Source organism: Mytilus californianus, unplaced genomic scaffold (genome assembly GCF_021869535.1).
Source record: "Mytilus californianus isolate M0D057914Y unplaced genomic scaffold, xbMytCali1.0.p SCAF_4, whole genome shotgun sequence".
In the NCBI taxonomy this organism is placed as follows: Eukaryota; Metazoa; Mollusca; class Bivalvia; order Mytilida; family Mytilidae; genus Mytilus; species Mytilus californianus.
In genome coordinates this window covers 54,005,960-54,013,517 of record NW_026262690.1, presented here as the reverse complement: position 1 = coordinate 54,013,517, position 7,558 = coordinate 54,005,960, and positions in this window count along the sequence as shown.

Here is a 7,558-nt window from a genome sequence, read left to right as displayed (position 1 = left end):
ATTGTTTAAGGCCTGACGATGCCATGTGATTTATCCTTGTTAGATAGTTGTCCTATTGGCAATCATAACTCATCACCTTATTTTTATATTGATTGGTATATTCGAATTGTTTAAATGATTAAGTGCTGCTCATTTGGGTCCGTTTTAACGGTTAAAGGGTGTTCATGTCGATAAAAAATCTTGCCTGTGAAATCTGTCTGAAAAAATACGTTGTAAGTCCCAAAAGCTTGGTTTATAAACAACGGAAATGAGAGCGCATGTAGTAACTGAACTTTGAGGGCCGATCTAAAGACCTCGGGGCTTTTAGCCGCTACGTGGTGTTCATCCAGCTGGTGTCTTGTGTTGTTAACCATGTTTTTGTTAATTTGTCCTTGATATTCTTATCTAAATGATTTTGTAATAGTTATCTAGCTATATATGGTGCATATTACCACACATTAATTAATTGTTGAAATGTATTATTTGAAAAAAATAATAGTTTGCATTTTGAATCTTTAGGGTGTTGTCATCCTAAAAAGCTTTTCTGATCAATGGAAGTCTGTGCAAGTGAGAACTTATATGGCCCGTAAAATCAAATACATTTGTAGGAGTATTGCAGACAACGGATGAAATCCGTTTCGGTACATACCATATGACACGTAGAATACAGCACGGAACTCATAATTAATATATTTTGTATTTAATTAAGTGTTATCAAGCACCAGATGTAAATGTATCCTACAACATGGAAAAGGTAACTATTTATTTCAAATACATAGATTGTTAGGTTTTTGTTTGAAGAGGAAACATATTAAAATGGTTTATTTATCAACTAGAAGCAGCTTTGAAATAGCTTTCAGTAACTACGACTACTCTTAGATCGGTACCTCGTATTTTTGTCTTTTGTTAAAGATTTTAAAATGCTTAGTCTCTGTCCGATGATTCAAGCTTTTTCCAAATGGTTTTTATAGTTTGGTCTGATGTTGTGCTTTTACACCACTGTCCTTAATGAGATGGATGAGCTCTTACAAACAAGTTTAATACCACCGCATTCTTTATGTGCATATTCACATCCAGGAAACTGTAATTCAGTGGTTGCGTTTGGTTGTCGTCTGCCATATTTTTTTCCGTTTGTTGTTTCTAGGATAAATCAGTCCAGGCCGTTGATTTTCTCTTTTGAATTCTCTTCTGATTAACAATTTGTCATACCATAGCCTTTTAAAGCTTGCTATAATATTGTATGGGTTTTGCTAATTGTTGAGGGAAGTACTGTGTCATATAACCATCAACATCCTTGTTATATGGTGTCTAGTTGATCGTTTTCTCATGTGTTATCATCACATCTTCTTATCTTTATATAAGACTGAGCGTGTCTCATTGACAAACATGGAAATATTTTCTTTGTCATTGTACATGGTTACTAATAGGCAGAAGAACGCTGTATGCGTTTGTCGCTAGATTGTGTATTGTATATCATATACAATTGTCATACAGTTAATATAAATAAGAAGATGTTGTATGAGTGCCAATGAGACAAGTCTCCATCCAAGTCACAATGTATAAAAAGACTTGATATTTTCAAATTAAAATTAAAAAGCTAAAATAAAGATATATTTCAATTCAATGCCTACGAAATAATAACATCTAACATATAGATGCTGTAAAGGAGACAACTCAAACGGATTGAAGTTATAAAATAAAACTATTATCTTGGATACACTTCAGGGCTGATAAAACAATCAATTATGTAAAACATACGAAATTTATTTGGCAAATTACAATACAAGGTCACGACTTAAAATAAATAAAGCCTTCACTTTGAAAATAAATCGAAATCCGTATCCTTTAATGTAATCACCCGTATCCTTATTTGTCATCATCATTATCTTTATAAGATTTATATATCCTTATTATTATACTTCGCATTATCATTAATTGTGCAACGTTAAACGCTATCTGTCCATTAAACACTAATGTTGTGTCGCTAATTTGGCCTTATATGTTTGCAAAAGGTAAGAAATGCTTGGCAACCACCGCCGATAAATAAAAGGAAGCAACACTTATGCGTGGTCATACGATTCATTCTTTTCTTTCCACTGTCTCGTTTGTTGCTACATAATGTTCATACAGGTTACATCCTAATCCCAAGCGTATCTTGTAGATAATAAAGCGATATATCATTTCCTAGTGATGACATATGTACGCCATTTGAGTCGGACATACCCGATTCATTCCAAGATTTTTCGGGATATTGTTTTCAGCTACCATTAATTTGACAACATAGCCTTTATGAATTTTAATCCTACATGCTACTAAATTTATCGCGCCTAGAGGAATTTTGTATCGGGCAAAGTCTTGTGAAATTCATGAATTATAGTGTAATCATTTCTTGGGGAAAGGCTTCCAATTGATCCCTATATGTAGGTCAATGAATTCCTCAAAGTTTTCATCCCAAATTTTAGAAACACTTCACTCAAAATTACCCTAAGTTGTTGTTGAAGTATTCTCTGATACGTGGTTGAAATATTGTACTTGACTTTTTTTTAAACACTTGGAGAAATAACATCATCGACATGTAATTATTTTGTGGAAGATGTTGAATTTTAAGAAAAATATTAAGAGGAATTAAAGCAGATACCCGAGGCAATGCAATCATTAGTGGGTGGAGAACAGACAACATCTTTTCAGAATGGAATCGCGCGCCGTTAGGAGTACGTGCGATTCCCTTTCTCTCTCTCGGTGGTTTACATATGTAATATGGATTTACCATTTTCTACATACGGAAATGCCTGTACCAAGTCAGAAATATGACAGTTGTTTTCCATTCGTTTGAGATTTAGATTTTGCCATTTTATAAAGGACTTTCCGTTTTGAATTTCCCTTGGAGTTCGGTAGCTTTGTTATTTTACTTTTCTGGGCATCGGTAAACTATCGTTGTCCCTTATTTTTTCAATCAAATCGGAAACATGTATGCTCTTCATTGATTGTTTTATGTTTTATTTTACAGTACTTGTTTTCTCGTTGACAGTAAAATGAGATACGAAGTCTCATTAAAAGAGAGTTTAATGTACCTCTTTGTATGTAAAAAACCCTTGTTACAACTCTTTGAGGGGTCCGTAGGGGATTTTTTGAGAGACAAACTTTCGACCGCTAAATAAATCACCATCATTTTTCAGTTGCAGTCCAAATTTTGCAGTGTTTTTACAGTGTTGTTTCCATTTTGTGTACCCTTGTATTTATTGTTTTACTTAATTTGTACTTTATCGAGAAAGTGTAAACTATATACGGTATGTACTATCAACTAATTGTCTTTGTCAATTTAAATTTCAACTACAAAAACATTTTTTTTAGCGTCCTTGTCAAATTTTCTAACAACTACAACAACGTTTTTGGCGTCTTTGTTAGATTTATTTGTATGTTTGTTTGAATGTTTTAGTCAGTTGTGTTGTATGTCTGTGGTGTATGTTTACAGTTTTGGTTGCCGGATCCCAATCATTGCCACACTAGCCTCTTATGTCTGTTTGGGTTGCTTACTCAATATTGTCAATATAACGGAACTATAAAGAACTGTCATTCAAGTGGGAGGTTTAGCTATATAATCAAGTTTAACTCACCATTTTAATCGGAAAATGACTGTACCATGTCAGGAATATGACAGTTGTTTTTCACTCGTTCCGTTGGTTGATAACGGTTGATTTTGTCAGTTTTTATGGACATCCCGGTTTTGAATTTACCTTGAAGTTCGGTTTTGTTATACTTTTTTCCCACCATTCAACTTACTTTGCAGTACATTTTGTATTGATTGCTTTTTTTGTACGGAATATTTATGAAATATTTGCAACTTCATTTAACGAAGCATAAATTAAACAGCATTACTATAAATGTTTGCATTTACCAAAATCCCTTAACTCAATAACCCGTTTCTATATCGGCATTTGACATTATTTACAATGAACACCGAAACTGCTTGGACATCGTAAATTCACTAGTTTATTCATCTCGGGTTCCGCGCGTTGTTTTGTGGTCACCGATTATGTTGTTTTTACAAACAGCACGAGTTATATTGAGGGACATAGAAAATGTACACATTCTAACGCCGAATTTTTATTATTCTTTAAACTTTCAGTTTCAAATAGTTAAAAAGTATAAAAAGGTTTTACTGCATTGTAATACTCCACGTGTTGCTGTACACATTGTATTTAAAAAAACTTTTTAAAAATACACGTTTGATCACACTTACGTACGATTGCACTGTTTATGTTGACATAATAACCTAACAAATTATCTTGTGTTTCTGTATTATGAACATATTATTTAATTCATGGATATATACATTTATATATATATAAACTAGCTACGATAACGTAGGAAAAGAAAGTAAGTACAAATCTAAATTGTAAGGGGATCATTCAGTTAAAACTATGGGGCAGCACTATGAACTTATGGAAATAGTTTAACATATAAAATAAAAATTAAAATTCAGGCAGCATTCTCTGAAATGGGCGTCCTCAAATCAACTAGTTTAAAGTGTAAATAGACCACATTGACAGGAATTACATCCTTCATTTTAAATATTTCAGGAAATTAAAATTTTGTCAAAGAAATATAAACGTTCCACCTAAAGTTACTCTGTGTAACTAATATGAAAATTAATATAGTTTTTTTTTTTTCACGCGAGGAATGCAATTGAACCAAAAGAATGAAAAACCTTTAGACGAACCAGTATTCAAGGACCTGACGAACGACACGGTGTTTGTATGGTGCATGTGACATCTGACCTTCATATAATATTCAACTCGGTTGTTGTAATCCGTCCCATTCTAACTTCAAACCAACGGGACAATTAGATTTAAAGCAAAAAATTTTTTAATTGACTCTTTTTACATTTCCTTTTTCAGCTTTTTTGTGTCATGGAATCATGATTTGATGTCTGTTGGTTATTTGTGTCGCTAGGGTGCTGTCTCGTTGACATATATCCGGCATCTCCTCTATTAATATGCTACATCAATCAAAACCATAGTTACTTCTGTAATAAACTGTTTTATCAAAATTACGAGCCGCGATTTGCGATCACACAAAACATCAACGTAGATTTTGTTCCTAAACGACCGGATTCATAAGATACTTGAATGATATTTCAAAGAGTTAAATTTTGTTAGCATAATATTTGAATGTACAAGCAAAGCTGATCGTTGTAGCCTTCAATGTGACTTCATTTGTTTTTTTGCTAACAATTATCTATTCCAGAATCTAAAATGATTTGTTTGATTAAGGTACTGGGTAGTACTATAACATATGACCTTAGGGTCGATATTTATTTTTCTACTTGTCTTCTGATAATTTAGTTATTTTTGCTGTTTTGCTACATGTATCAATGAGTTAATTGTTTTAGGCGTTAAAAAACCTTTGACTACCCTATGCGTTTTTAAGTGTTCATTGTGAAAACAACGTAATAAGTGGGTGTAACGGATGAATGTTTACCTTATCTGACCCAGCCAATGGATGGTCACGTCCCCACTGCTATGGCTTTGATAGTATAAATAAAGGCAACAGTAGTATACCGGTGTTCAAAAGTCATAAATCGATTGAGAGAAAACAAATTCGGGTTACAAACCAAAACCGAGGGAAACACATCAACTTTACGAGGAAAACAAAGGAACAACAGTATAAATTTGTTAATTGTCTTATCATTTACACCTAAGTGGAGTGTACTATTTATTTAGGTCCTTTTTCGTCATATTGCTCTTCAACTATTTCGGTTCCTATGCATTCTTTACTTTCAAACATTCGGCTTTGAGCTTTCCCGATGAAAGTTAATCCAGAAAAGCGCTTCGGACGCATGAAATTTATAACGTGTTGTTTTTGTTTTTTTATTCAAATTGAGAACTAAATGAGGTAAATGATTATTAGATCATCCTGCAAATAAATAGGAAGCAATACATGATGTAAACGGGAGAAATCTGACAAAAAGTCACTTATTTCCTAGTTAAATAAATGTCTGAATATTGTTCATATTCGTATATCACATTTCGAAAATAATTTAGAAATGAATAAAAGAATAAGTAATACGCCCATTTCTAGGATTATAAACAAAATTCAAGTACTAGCAAAGCGTTTTGTGTTCGTATCGGCCGACAAAGCAGCCAACAATGTGGGGTAGGTATGACGTAAATACTATACTCTTAAGTCCTTAAGAATGAAATTATACATGCAACTACATTCCAGGCCGTACGCTCCACAGAGAGTCATATAGTAAAAAGTCATGTCACTACCACAGCTCAGCTTAAGGCCTTCTCTCTCTGAATACTTGAAGGTCCCCACTATGTATTGGTTACCAACACTACACAAAAAAACCGTGAAATATCGTTTCATCTCGGCCTCTAGTAAGTGTTCTACTACTAATCTGTCAGTGCTTTTAACGAGTTCCTTAACTACTATCAAAGAGCTGGTCTTTCTTTTTGTAATTCTTCCCCTTTTATATCAGACTTGTTCCTGTACTGTTATGAATCACAATTTATGACCAAACTCAGTAAAACCCGTCTAAATTCCATTTAATTGATAAATTCAACAACACTAGCCGTTATCTTGATGATATTTTTTCGTTAAATAATCAAGAATTCTTTAAATACACTGCCGAAATTTACCCAAAGGAGCTTAACTTGAATATATCAAATATTAACAGCAATAAGTGTCCTTTCCTAAATTTGGACTTTTAAGGTTTACACCAGAACCTATACACAAAAAATAACGATTAATGAATGATTTTTCTTTCCCAATTGTTAATTTGCCTTTTTTGGACGGTGATGTTCCTTTGGCAATGTCGTATGGTGTTTATATATCCCAACTCGTTCGCTATGCCCGTGTCTGAAGTGACGTTTTGGATTTCAATGAGCGTAATCTATGTATTACTAGTAAATTATTAAGTTAGGGATTTCGTTACCACAAATTACTTAAAACCTCAACTAAATTCTTCCATAGATGCAAAGATTTGGTTTGAAAGTTTGGCTGTACCTGTAGAAAACTTATTTCAAACGGAATAGCACATCCTAAATTTTACGGTGATTTTGTTAACCGAGCCCGGAAATTTAGAAACGATTCTGGTAAACTTATCGATCCTTTAAATAAACTTATTCTAAAAGGTAACCAATTCAACACTGTAATTAAATCTTTGAATATTGTTTTTATTGGTATAAATGTTGATTTTGTTATCCGTAAATTAAAACCATACTAAATATTATTGTTATACACATATGTACTTTCGAGGTACTAAAATCTGTCGATACCTATATTTTAGCATTTCACAAGGTCCTCTGATTGTTAATGACGTCTTTACACTAAATCCATTGGATGTTGGATGTGCACTGATTGATATTTCAGTTTTAGATACATGATTATTTTATTAGTTGTTATTGGTTTTGAACTAGCTGCCAGTAACTACGAGTACTCTCAGATCTGTACTTAGTGTCTTTTTTGTTGTTAGGGATGAGAGATGGATAAATACCCTGCTACGTCCGGTCTGTGTCGTTGTTTGATATTTTTCTGATTTGTATCGATCTGATGAGATAAGCCTTTTTCGACC